Source organism: Acipenser ruthenus, chromosome 3 (genome assembly GCF_902713425.1).
Source record: "Acipenser ruthenus chromosome 3, fAciRut3.2 maternal haplotype, whole genome shotgun sequence".
Classification (NCBI taxonomy): domain Eukaryota; kingdom Metazoa; phylum Chordata; class Actinopteri; order Acipenseriformes; family Acipenseridae; genus Acipenser; species Acipenser ruthenus.
This window is the reverse complement of record NC_081191.1, coordinates 93616315-93630647: the sequence shown is the minus strand read 5'-3', so window position 1 is coordinate 93630647 and position 14333 is coordinate 93616315. Positions and strand designations below refer to the sequence as shown.

The 14333-nt window shown below is 46.1% G+C and overlaps 1 pseudogene; it reads left to right on the top strand.

Moving 5' to 3' along the window:
- LOC117394575 (xylulose kinase-like) overlaps positions 1-13861 on the top strand; it is a 45080-nt pseudogene extending 31219 nt beyond the window's left edge.
- Positions 13862-14333: the final 472 nt, after the last annotated feature.

Genomic DNA, 14333 nt, shown 5'->3' with positions numbered 1-14333 from the left:
AAACACTGAGATGCAGCACTTGTGTTTAAAACTTGCACTTCTAAGATTTTATAATTTTGTGATCAATTGTTTTTATAATTTATGCAACAAATGTACCAATCTATATACACAAGAACCAGAGCTCTAACAAAATTAATGAATAAATAAATAATAAAAGAGGAACTTGTGTAAACCAGTTCAGCCTAGGCTGCAGAGACTGAACACCACGTCCACCCTCGCTGCCTCGCCCCGTTCAGCCTGGGCTGCAGAGACTGAACACCATGTCTCTACCCTCGCTGCCTCACCCTGTTGAGTCTGTGCTGCAGAGACCGAACACCACGTCTACCCTCGCTGCCTCGCCCCGTTCAGCCTGGGCTGCAGAGACTGAACACCACGTCCACCCTCGCTGCCTCGCCCCATTCAGCCTGGGCTGCAGAGACTGAACACCATGTCTCTACCCTCGCTGCCTCACCCTGTTGAGTCTGTGCTGCAGAGACTGAACACCACGTCTACCCTCGCTGCCTCGCCCCGTTCAGCCGGGGCTGCAGAGACTGAACACCACGTCTACCCTCGCTGCCTCGCCCCGTTCAGCCTGGGCTGCAGAGACTGAACACCACGTCTCTACCCTCGCTGCCTCGCCACGTTCAGCCTGGGCTGAGGAGACTGAACACCACGTCTCTACCCTCGCTGCCACACCCCGTTCAGCCGGGGCTGCAGAGACTGAACACCACGTCTAACCCTCGCTGCCTCACCCTGTTGAGTCTGTGCTGCAGAGACTGAACACCACATCTCTACCCTCGCTGCCTCGCCCCGTTCAGCCGGGGCTGCAGAGACTGAACACCACGTCTCTACCCTCGCTGCCTCGCCCCGTTCAGCCGGGGCTGCAGAGACTGAACACCACGTCTACCCTCGCTGCCTCACCCTGTTGAGTCTGTGCTGCAGAGACTGAACACCACGTCTCTACCCTCGCTGCCTCGCCCCGTTCAGCCGGGGCTGCAGAGACTGAACACCACGTCTCTACCCTCGCTGCCTCGCCCCGTTCAGCTGGGGCTGCAGAGACTGAACACCACGTCTAACCCTCGCTGCCTCACCCCGTTCAGCCTGGGCTGCAGAGACTGAACACCATGTCTCTACCCTCGCTGCCTCACCCTGTTGAGTCTGTGCTGCAGAGACTGAACACCACGTCTACCCTCGCTGCCTCGCCCCGTTCAGCTGGGGCTGCAGAGACTGAACACCACGTCTCTACCCTCGCTGCCTCACCCTGTTTAGTCTGTGCTGCAGAGACTGAACACCACGTCTACCCTCGCTGCCTCGCCCTGTTCAGCCTGGGCTGCAGAGACTGAACACCACGTCTACCCTCGCTGCCTCGCCCCGTTCAGCTTGGCTGTGAACAATATCCTTAAACATACAGAAAAAAAGAAAGATACATAACCAGTAAATTAAATAAAGCTCTGATACTGTAGTATATGGGAGGAGCACTGTAGTTCTTCAAATTAAATCGGTTTGATCTAGAGTCCCACTTGAAATCGGTTTGATCTAGAGTCCCACTTGAAATCGACCCTGGGGTTTGTCAGAGCTGCTTTTTTGAGTGCAGAGGTGTTCACTGGAAGTGATAAGAAGGTTACAGAGCAGACATTAGATTTATTTAAAACAAAAGGCTTGGACAAAGTCAGGTAAGTTTGGTAGCATAGAATGACTTCAAATACTGGACTCCCAGTAAGTCCAAGTACTGTATGTAGGAGTGCCGTCATTTTTGCTGTTCTTAAATGTTATCTTGTGATTTTGTTTTAAATAATAACAATGTACTTTGTTGAAGTGCTGAGCTTATGAGTGACAAAACCTCTAAAACATATTCTGAGCTGGGACACAGGGAACATTAATCGATTATTTCAGTCTCTTATTTTTCATAAACATATTCTGAGCTGGGACACAGAGAACATGAATTGGTTATTTCACTTGTCTCTTATTTTTCTAAAACTAATAAAGATAATACTATCAGTCTTTTATCCTAGCCTGACAGACAAACAGCATTATATTTGTCTGGTATTATTATTTTTTTTTTGTATTCAGTGCGTGTTGAAAATGGTATTTTCCTTTACTATCAGTACTCAGTTTTAATTGCTTGTCATTATTTATCTCCTCTGTCGATTTCAACACAGAGTAGCTGGTCAAGTGTCGGGGGGAGGAGGGGATTTTTGCTTTTAAAGCCAGCTTCCTTAAAGAACATTGTAAGTTTTCCTTCTGTCACTGGCTATCAGAAAAGACTCTGCTTCCAAATATTTGACGGGCAGTGAATGCTGAAATGCGTCGGCTCTGATTTAAAATTGTCCATCAATAACTTTATCCCATCAACATTCGACTGGACATAAAATGATACAGGCATCGTTTCAATGACCGAGTCAATATTTGACTTGACTGAACTCAATAAGGATGTCATGTTAAGTGCAGAATCTAAGTGAACATACGATAATTCAACTCAATTGTTGTGTCAAAATACTGTATGTTCTGTTGTGTTGGGCTCCCTTACACAAAGAAGGGATGGTATCCACTAAGATTATATGGCACATCACATTATAAAGAGAAGTAACTCTCAGCTAAAATTTCTATATCGGCAAGCGAGATTTTTTAATGGGAAAATGAAAAAGACGGTCTGTCAAGCTTTGATTCAATGCCATTTTGACTACTCGTGTACTCTTGGTACCCAGGTCTTACCCAAAAACTGAAGAATAAGATTCAAAGTGACACAAAATAAAGTAATTTGCTTTATAAAAGACATGGACTTCAGATCACATATTGGACAGAAATAATTAAACAGTATTGGACTTCTCAATGTTAGTGATAGAGTTAATCAACTAAAATTAAATCATGTATACAAAATTCACAATCAATCGATTATTTACATAATAATTAAGAGAGTAGTAGATCAACATAGTTACTTTACTAGAAATAGTGTTCATAATTTTTCAGTTCCAAAGGTAACCAGTTCAACCATGAATACTTTTTATTTTACGGGTTTACAGATATGGAATTCGCTTCAAAGTCACATTAAGAATCTTAATGAGTCTTAATGTTTTTAAGAAGGCTGTAAAGATTTTTTTAGCTAATAGGAGACTTCAGATTGAGTAACATTGTCTTTCTGAATGCCTATGATGATACATTCTTGTTATATGTTTCAATTGATCATAATACTATGCTGTCTCTTTTCATTCTGAACAGGACCCCAATGGAAATAAGTCAATTTGGGGTATCCTGGGTATTGGGTCAACATACTATTCATTTATTTTATGTATGAACTGTTTTTATCTGTAAGATTAAAGAGTGTTATTTATTTATTTATTTATTTTTATTGATATTATATGTGGACTTATACCAAATAAATTCAATTCAATTCCCTTACAATTGTATATGATCCTGGGCTGTTTGTCTTGATCGCCTGAAACTGTATTGTATACTATATATTAGAGTTGCTCTGAAGAGTTACACATACACTCATAGGTGATAATCAAGATACGAGCAAGACAGCAGAAACTATATCAACTATTACTTGCTGTACACATGTTTAGACGTCACATATCCTCACAAGCATTTAAACAACATGACTTTCCTTGCTTCTGCACGGAAAAGTCAATCCATTGTATAGTTGCATTCCTTTATGACTTAGAGGAATGTGCAAGAGTCTCTTTTAAAGAAATCAATAGTCTTATGAAGAAGAGGAGGAATCCCATGACGGTCGTTGTTCCAGTGGTGTGCCTGTTTTGGTATAAACTAAACTAAGAAATGAACTGCCAGGGAAATGGACATTATATATAGTGTTGCTTTTGTGTTTTTAAACATTATTTTTAATGTAGTTAGTGCTCCAATAAAGCCATTGCTTTCACGTTACCAGCAGGTGTCCGGGTGCAGCAGTCTAAAGGCTCCCTTCCTTTCATTGTTAACCTCTTGCATCCTGATGGATTGTGCCACAGCTAGAACGTATTAGAGCATTTTACACCACTAGTTTGCAATACCTATCTGGGACTACCCTTAAAAATAACAAGCTGCTGCAATCCAGCCCTTCTGCAGTAATCTTTTAAGGGAGTTGTACTGCTTGCTACTGTAAATTGCTCTAAAAAGTCCAGTTGTGGCTAAACCTGGGTATAGGCTGATGAAGATCAATTGGTCAATCACCAATCAGATACAAAAAGATTGCATGAAACAAACTTCATTGTATTGGATTTTTTGCAGAGCAGAATTGATTTCAATTCAGGTAATCGTCTCCGATTTTTTTCTAAGATCACATCCTTTATTAGATAATGTAAACGGTGATTTATTTTTATAGAAGGCTGTCAGTATTCTACCCAAAACCGTAACATGTAATTAAATTAGATTCAAGTCACACCAATGATAATTAGTGTTTAGTAACAATGAGTAAAAAAATAGGAAAATGATAACCCATCATGTTGGATTAACCCAGCTCAAAATGTCAAGCAGATTCAGTGTGACTCGACATTTATTGAGGAGAAAAGATATTTGACTCGAATTAAAGGTCAATGCAGTCATAATGTATCTATGTAAACAGCACATTGCCTTAGAAACAAGCTGCTATTTTAGTCTCCAGTGTGTACCTGGCTACACATTATCCTCCTGGGTTCTTTCAATTCAGATTTGTAGGTTTTCATTATAGATGAAAAATGGTTTTGGAGCTTGGATTTAACGTAATAGCACGTCTTTACCTGTAAATGCAAGCTTCTTAACAGAATAGCATGTCTACCTGTAAGTGCAAGCTTCTTAACAGTGTGACGTGGCGGCATATAATTGGGCAACTGAAATACATAAGCGAAGGGAAAATGGTCGGGAGGGGCCTTGTATTGTTAATGTGGTTTTAGGTAATGTAAACACCCACGCATTAGTGGGCACAGGGTGTGAACAGACCTTAATTAGGACTGCTCTTCTAGGCATTGTGTCATGGAAGCCACAAGGTCAGGTGGCTATCTCCTGTATCCATGGAGACACGATGACATACCCCACCATAAAAGCATATTTATCGGTAGGACCGATAAAACGTCTTCTAGTAGTGGGGGTGGCGTTTAGGCTACCACACCCAGTTATTCTGGGCCGAGACTGGCCAAACTATAAAGATTTGGTGAAATTAATGGCAGTCTTGACCGCATACGTAATCGTGGCAGAAAAGAAAGGGAAATAATTGGTGAAGTTTTTCCCTTTCAAACCGAAATGTTTTCCCCCCTTTTTCATCCTAGAAAAACAAATAGAGAGATGGATAAGAAAATGGGAGGGAGCATTAATGAGACAAGGCTGGGGTTTGGTGGGAGACTGCGACAAGAGTAACAAACACCAGTCAAAGAGGGTCGGAACGCAGTGTGGTTACTCAGCCATCTAGGACAGATGCTACTCCTGCCCCTCTCAATATAGCAGACATGTGGCAATCAAGCGCGGACATAGTGTCGAAATATGTAGCCACATGCCCAGACTGCCAGCGAGTAGCGCCGGGTCTGGTGCGCCCCGCCCCTTTGGTCCCACTGCCCCTTATTTCCACCCCCTTTGAATGCATTGCAATGGACATAGTGGGCCCTTTGCTACCTTCTGACTCTGGGTATATGCATACATTAATGGTGGTAGATTATGCAACTCGATACCAGGAAGCAGTTCCGTTGAGATCCACTAGTGCCTCTGCGATAACCACAGAATTAGTGCAGATTACGGCTAGAGTAGGGATCCCCAAGGAGATTCTGACTGATCATGGAACCAACCTTTTGTCTAATATGTACAAGTCTATAAAATGTTAAAAATACATCCCATCAGGACATCTTTATCATCCACAGACAGATGGTTTGGTGGAATGTTTTAATCAGACCTTAAAGCAGATGCTGAGATGTTTTGTAAATCAAGAGCAAAAACACTGGGCATCCCTTCTTCCCTACCTCCTTTTTACAGTGAGAGAGGTGCTGTAGAGTTAGACAGGATTCTCCCCCTTTGAGCTCTTGTATGGCCGACAGCCTTGCGGCATCCTCGATCTGCTGAGAGAGGGGTGGGAGGCGCACAAAGGCTCGTTCCAAAAATGTAGTGCAGCATGTGCTCCTACTAAGAGATTGCATGGATTTGGTCGGTCGTTTGGCTCAGGACAACCTCAAATTGGCTCAGCACCGGCAACAGCAGCATTACAATAAAAATGCACTAATTAGAACCTTTCGACCGGGAGACAAGGTAATGCTGCTGCTTCCCTCCTCAGAATCGAAATTATGTGTTAAATGGCAGGGGCCATATGAAGTGATTTGGGCAATGGTAAATTATGAAATTAGACAGCCCGATCACCGTAATGAACGTGAAATTTATTCAGAAAGTCAACGAAGTGGCGTTCGCAAAGAGTTATGGGCGATGCTCGAACTTGGTGTGATTGAGCCGTCCAGGGGCGAGTGGTGCAGTCCAATTGTGATAGTGGCCAAAAAGGATGGCACCAACCGCTTCTGCATTGATTTCCGTAAGGTAAACGCTATTGCCAAGTTCGATGCGTACCCCATGCCTCAGGTCGACGAGCTTCTAGATAGACTGGGAAAGGCGAAGTTTATCTCTACTCTGGACCTGACAAAGGGATACTGGCAGATCCCCTTAACCCGCAGTTCCAGAGAGAATATCGAATTTTCAACTCCTGAAGGGCTGTTTAATTTAAAAACCATGCCGTTTGGGCTACATGGTGTGCCCGCTGCCTTTCAGAGACTGATGGTCCAGGTTGTACGCCCACATCATGAATATGCAGCAGTGTATATTGATGACGTGGTTATTTACAGCTCCATCTGGCGAGAGCATTTGGCTAGGATTGCAGCCGTCCTTCAGTCTCTAAGAGTAGCTGGGCTAACTTGGGAAAATGCGCATTTGCCAAAACTGAGACTCAATATTTGGGATTTTTTATGGGGAATGGAAGGGTGAAACCCATTGTCACCAAAATTCAGGCTTTGGTAGATGTGGCAATCCCCAAAACTAAGAATCAGGTGAGGTCGCTACTGGGATTAGTTGGTTATTTATCTCCGAGTATGCCACAGTGGTTAACCCTTTAGTTGACCTCACCAAAAAGAGTGCACCAAATTTAATAAGTGGTCAGTAGAGTGTTGGGGCATTTAATACTATTAAGCGAAGACTCTGCCAGGCCCTCACTCTCATCACACCTAATTTCACCAAGAGATTCATCCTCCACACTGATGCGTTGGATGTGGGTTTGGGTGCGGTCTTCTCCCAAAAGGTTGACGGAGTAGAACACCCGATATTGTATATCAGTAAAATTATGCTTCCCCGGGAGCGCAACTACTCTGTGGTCGAAAAGTAATGGGAACAAAGTACCCTGGACTGTTTGGCCTGACACTTCATTCCCAGGGTTAAAAGGAAGTCGGTTATCTAGAAAGGGGGCGGAGCTTCGGTGCACTAACTCATCGACCGGGAAGGGAAATGATGTGGCAGCCACGGATAGGAGGAACGGCTGCAATCGTTTACCAAGGGGTCATGTGTGACGGTACAAATTGGTTTCAATTGTACCTGCACCAAGAGCACTATAACATGCTGTCACAAAGACGGCCAGAGTGGGTGGCGTCAGACCAGACAGGAATTCAAAACAAAGACAGTGGTTGATGATGAGCTGAGTGCAATGGCTGCACTCAGCGTTTATTAACAAATAAAAGGGTTGAAAACAGCACAAAACACGGGACACGGCACTTCACGCCCAAAATAAACAGGTAGACAAAACGGACAGACACTAACAAACAGGGACGAACAAACACGGTGAGTGAAAACACTATTTACTTTATATTTACGTTCTTCCGTTCTTATTTTAACTCTCCTTCTCCACACTCGTTCTCCACTCACCGAACACCAACCCCCAGTGAGTGAAAACATGCAGCTTTTATGCAGTTGTACCGAGATTCGATTGCTAGTCAATCATTCAATTGGAATCTCGGTACAACTGCACGTGAATTAATTAAAGTGCAATTCCCCGTGCTCGCATATTACTTTTTACTTGCACGTGATGTGATGTGCCATCCCCGTGCCTAAATACAAATACACAATTTACACACACGTGAAACACAGACCGCTTATATCCCGTGTACCAATGCCTATACACCAACATTTACACACAACACGTAACATATAACACACACAGGGGGGGCACTTTGCCACATATACCCCCCCTTGTGCAACGCACACATGGCCTCAACGGCCACCTCCCCCCTTAAATACCCAGCAGTCCAGGCAAAAGTCTCGGGCTGGGAAGGGAGGCTTCAGTGGGCCCATGGCTGGAAATGCTGTCAGCTCCCCTGCCGGTAGTGGCACGGCTGACAGCATGCTGGTCCCGTCCTGCAGCGAAAAAGCTGCGGGGGCAGGTGGTCCCCCGACCTCCCCCTTCTTCATAGCCGGCAGCTCCCTCCTGTGGGGCTCCGGCCACAAGAACTCCTGCAGCGAAACTGCTGCTGGGGAAAGTGGTCTCCAGACCTCCTCCCCCTTCTTCGTGGCCGGCAGCTCCCCTTTCTGGGGCTCCGGCCACCGTACTCCCTGCGGAGGTACGGGCAGCAGAGGCAGCTCCAGCTCCTCTGCTCCTGGCGGTGGTGGAGGCAGAGGCAGCTCCAGCTCCTCTGCTCCTGGCGGTGGTGGAGGCAGAGGCAGCTCCAGCTCCTCTGCTCCTGGCGGTGGTGGAGGCAGAGGCAGCTCCAGCTCCTCTGCTCCTTGCGGTGGTGGTGGCGGAGGCAGAGGCAGCTCCTGCTCCTCTGCTCCTTGCAGTGGTGGTGGCGGAGGCAGAGGCAGCTCCTGCTCCTCTGCTCCTGGAGATGGTGGAGGCAGAGGCAGCTCCTGCTCCTCTGCTCCTTGCGGTGGTGGTGGCGGAGGCAGCGGCAGCTCCTGCTCCTCTGCTCCTTGCGGTGGTGGTGGTGGAGGCAGAGGCAGCTCCAGCTCCTCTGCTCCTGGCGGTGGTGGAGGCAGAGGCAGCTCCAGCTCCTCTGCTCCTGGCGGTGGTGGAGGCAGAGGCAGCTCCTGCTCCTCTGCTCCTTGCAGTGGTGGTGGCGGAGGCAGAGGCAGCTCCTGCTCCTCTGCTCCTGGAGATGGTGGAGGCAGAGGCAGCTCCTGCTCCTCTGCTCCTTGCGGTGGTGGTGGCGGTGGAGGCAGAGGCAGCTGCTGCTCCTCTCCCTCAGGTGGTGGAGGCAGAGGCAGCTCCTGCTCCTCTCCCTCGGGTGGTGGAGGCAGAGGCAGCTCCTGCTCCTCTCCCTCGGGTGGTGGAGGCAGAGGCAGCTCCTGCTCCTCTCCCTCGGGTGGTGGTGGAGGCAGAGGCAGCTCCTGCTCCTCTCCCTCGGGTGGTGGTGGAGGCAGAGGCAGCTCCTGCTCCTCTCCCTCGGGTGGTGGTGGAGGCGCTGCCGGCTCCTCCGACAGCGGGGGTAGGGCTGGTGGCGCTGCCGGCTCCTCCGACAGCGGGGATAGAGCTGGTGGCGGGCGTCTCCGCTGGGCTCCCTTCAGCAGCAAAAACAGCGGCTGCTGTGGAGCCTGAGCTTCACGCCCTCGTCCCTCCCAAAAAAAAATAGGGGTTTGGGCCTTCAGCTCCTCCCCTCCGGACACAGGACGCACCGACTCCTCCCTCTCGGGCCGTGGACGCACCGACTCCTCCCTCTCGGGCCGTGGACGCACCGACTCCTCCCTTTTGGGCCGTGGACGCACCGACTCCTCCCTTTTGGGCCGTGGACGCACCGACTCCTCCCTCTTGGGACGTGGACGCACCGACTCCTCCCTCTTGGGACGTGGACGCACCGACTCCTCCCTCTTGGGCTGTGGACGTTCGGGCTCCTCCCACTCGGGCTGTGGACGTTCGGGCTCCTCCCACTCGGGCTGTGGACGTTCGGGCTCCTCCCACTTAGGCGCAGGACGTTCGGGCTCCTCCCACTCAGGCGCAGGACGTTCGGGCTCCTCCCACTCAGGCGCAGGACGTTCGGGCTCCTCCCACTCAGGCGCAGGACGTTCGGGCTCCTCCCACTCAGGCGCAGGACGTTCGGGCTCCTCCTCCCCTGGCTCCTGCTCTGGGCAGTCCTCGTCCTCATGCCCATATGCAATGCACATGGTGCACCACCTTGGCTCCCTCTGCTTCCTCCTCATTTTTCCCCCTCTCTGCCTCCTTCTGCTCACCTTCCTCCTTTGGGCTGGTTCCTCCTCCTCTTCCTGGAAGGGGCAGACAGCCACCGTGTGCCCACACACCCCGCAGGCAAGGCACCAACCTTGGTCCTCCAACCTGCCGAGGAGATCCTCCAGCTCACTGCAGCCGTCTCTCCAGTTCCAGCCTTCCATTTTTTTTTTTTTTTTTTTTTTTTTTTATTTACTTTTCCACAAAAAAAAACTGCGGTTCCCGCTCTGGCCTGAGCCCTGGAGGCGCTGTTATCCCACTTCTGACACCACGTGTCACAAAGACGGCCAGAGTGGGTGGCGTCAGACCAGACAGGAATTCAAAACAAAGACAGTGGTTGATGATGAGCTGAGTGCAATGGCTGCACTCAGCGTTTATTAACAAATAAAAGGGTTGAAAACAGCACAAAACACGGGACACGGCACTTCACGCCCAAAATAAACAGGTAGACAAAACGGACAGACACTAACAAACAGGGACGAACAAACACGGTGAGTGAAAACACTATTTACTTTATATTTACGTTCTTCCGTTCTTATTTTAACTCTCCTTCTCCACACTCGTTCTCCACTCACCGAACACCAACCCCCAGTGAGTGAAAACATGCAGCTTTTATGCAGTTGTACCGAGATTCGATTGCTAGTCAATCATTCAATTGGAATCTCGGTACAACTGCACGTGAATTAATTAAAGTGCAATTCCCCGTGCTCGCATATTACTTTTTACTTGCACGTGATGTGATGTGCCATCCCCGTGCCTAAATACAAATACACAATTTACACACACGTGAAACACAGACCGCTTATATCCCGTGTACCAATGCCTATACACCAACATTTACACACAACACGTAACATATAACACACACAGGGGGGGCACTTTGCCACACATGCGCTAAGGACTGGTGACTGTGTTTTGTATTGTGTTCTTTTTCTAATTGACTGTGCTTATTATTTGGGACTGTAAACCCGTTTTTGATAACAGTGCAATACCCATTGCTGGGTTTTGCCTGGAATTTTTTTATTTGCGGTCGCCAGAGCGGGATTATAAATAAACCATCGTTGCACTTGGTTTCTTGTTGTCTGCCTTTTCTTTACTCACCGCATCAATCCTGCACCTGTACACTGCAAGCCACTTTGCCACAATGTCTTAAACTCTTTTTTTTCCATTCAAATCTGCTTCTGTTATGGTCCCTTTCAAATGAACGCAGACTGTCCGATAATGCTCACCTTAAATACTGCCACTCAAAGCGTATTTACTGTGAACATTTTTGTAGTTGTCAAATCTTCTTTGATTCTCAGACCCGCCTCAGAAGCACTAAAAAAACCCCAAAATGCTTGTAATCGTAATAAAAAATATATAAATCCTATTGGTCAATTTGCAATGTCAGCTTGACACACTCCCTTTCTGTATGGCTGTTGATGTTAACCAATCAAAGCATTACACAGCTTTTCTCACCTAGCTTTGCAAGATGCTTGCAAGCCTCTTTTGCAGCTAGTGGTGTATTTCTGCTCATTGGTGCAAGCCACTTTATCTGTTTCTGGTGTATAGGGGCACACATGTGTTTATAGAGTTATGTGTTATACCTGTTTTGCAATATAGAATAGACTATGATTTACAAAACACATGGCTATTTACATTCAGTGGTGACCCCTGTTATTGGGTACGATTCTATAAAAATGCAACTGTGGGTTTACAGTACACTATAATGTACAAGTGGAACTAATGCTTGTATGTTTATGAAAGCATGACACAGCTGAAACTCTTGAGGATAGAGGTTCTACTATTAAAGAGAGATTTAACACCCGAAATGTTTTCAAAACTCTACTGGGTAAGAGTCATCCTGGTCCATCCCACTCTGGGCCTCTGTGTGTCTCTAGGTACCCGAGGGCAGAAACTCGTATATGATGGTAGTCTGTTTAGTTAAAGTATAGTCCGCTCTAGTTCTGAGGAGCATGTTTAATACCAGCATCACTAAACCAAGAGGTGCTGTTAATGTGCAACGTTGTGGAACCATCAGTAGTTTTAATAATACCTACAGTCATAGTTGATTGACAGGCTACAGTGATCTGTGTTTTAGGGCTTGTAGCTGAAACGGGGGTTTGCTTTGCTGAAGCTGTAAAAATGGCACCAGAACCAAAGCTTGCAGTGACACCAACACCAGGAGCAGAGAAGGTAAGATTATCAGGCTCTTACCGAGACCCGCTAAAGACTGGCCCTGTCCATGCCACCTGATTCAAACAAACTGCTGCTTGGAGTCAGAACACATTCCTTGGAATGTGATGTAAGATGCAGGAAGGTGGCAGAGCCGTGTCCCTTGCTAGCACACTGTTATCAATGGATGCTGCTGTAGATTCCATGCTGCTGAATGGCAGGCAAGAGTGATGCTGTTTATTCTTTCTGTTTTGACAGTTTATTCAGATTTATTTTCTGCAAAGGAGAGTAAGCCATTAGTTTGGAATGCAGATAAGTCATCAGGTTTTTTTTCTTCTTTCATGTTTTTAAACGTCATTCTGATATGAATAGTTCAATTATAAAGCAACCTATACAGACAGCACTGATGCTGGCTGTAAAGGAAAGCCAGCAAATTAATCCCAGTATTTTTTATTACCGTAACATCTAGGGGTGTGCAGGAGCTCGGTACTCGTACTCGGAATTGTCTTTAAGAAGTATTTACCGGCAGGTATTCATTAAATCCATTCATTAACCTGTTGATTTCAAAACAAGAAATACTGTCTTCCTGCACATTTACAATCGAGTACCAATCAATGAAAAATAATTAAAAATTAACTTCCGCATGGAGTGTTTCAAAAGCCAATTGGAAGAATATTTTGATCTGAGGCGCTGATATTTTGACTGGCATACTAAGGCTGTAAACGGTCTTTTCATTGTACATAGGTAGGCATAGTAAAGAATACGTTGCTTCGGTGTGTTCGTCGCTCACCCCTTTTTAGGGCCCCCAGAACATGAAAATCAACTTATACAATGTTTTTTATGGTAGTTTAAAAATGCAGTTGGGAGGCTATTTGTCTCTTTGTACTGTAGATATCGTTGGGCTGCAGAGTACGGTAGATGAATAGATCAACAGTAAGAAAATAGACACATGTTACGCTCAGTTTTTCAATCCTCCTAAAGCGGACACAGCCTTGTTATGTTCTGGTTAGGGATGCAAATGGGACCAGACACACTGAGTGTTCTGATCCAAATCTATGGAACTCTGGTACACCTTAAGGAAGTCAGGTCCACACAATGGTCGTTGACCTGTCCAGTTTCCACATCATTATACGCACAAACTGGTCCAGCAGCTTTTTTACTGCTTTCTGTGTTTTTAAAATATAGATGGTTGGAACATGCATTAGAAAGTGCACTTACATAACATTTTGTATTATTTATGTGTTTTTTAAACTTGTCCACTGAACAAGTTAACACTGATATTTGCAGAAACCCCAATACTGAGCACGGATCCGTACTGGAATTTCAACTCTCAAAGAGGTACGGCTGGACGGGATATGAGACCGTTTTTTACATCCCTAATTCTGTGCTCTCCTGGCTTACTATTTTGGTCTATTGATCATTTCCTGCCTTCTTTTGTTTGAGTGTGTATTGACTCACTTTTATTACAATCCTGTGCAATGTTTTCCCCATATCAGACCCCAGTAGTTGTCTTGTGGGATATTTGCCATATCTTAAATGTATCTGATGCAGTGTCCCTCAATTCCCTGTTTGCAGTTGCAGTCGGGGTAGTATCTGGGTGCTTAGTGTCATGCTGCTATCCCCCGATGCGGAATCTTTTCTTCTTCCCATTTAATGAGCAGCTAAGTAACAGCTAAGTCCTCTAGTCTAACTGCACCGTTAATGAAAGGGTTCACTTCCTTTGTATAAATTGCCTTGTGACGTCCACCCTCCTTTATTTCCTAATAGTTCCATATATGCTTTGCATAATGTTAGTATTGCCAGAACATATTAGAAGTTTGCATGAATGTATGCAACAATCAGCAACATTAATGCCAGATCAACCTTGAATGTGCAATTTGTCCTGTTTTGCTGCATTAAATACTTGGAGGTTAAGTGCCTCATATGGTGTGTGTGTGTGTGTGTGTGTGTGTGTGTGTGTGTGTGTGTGTGTGTATACACGGTATACAGTATACACGTATTCCCCGGAAGGCTACACTTCGGATGGGGTGTAATAAGCAGACACCAACATATTATATTGGAA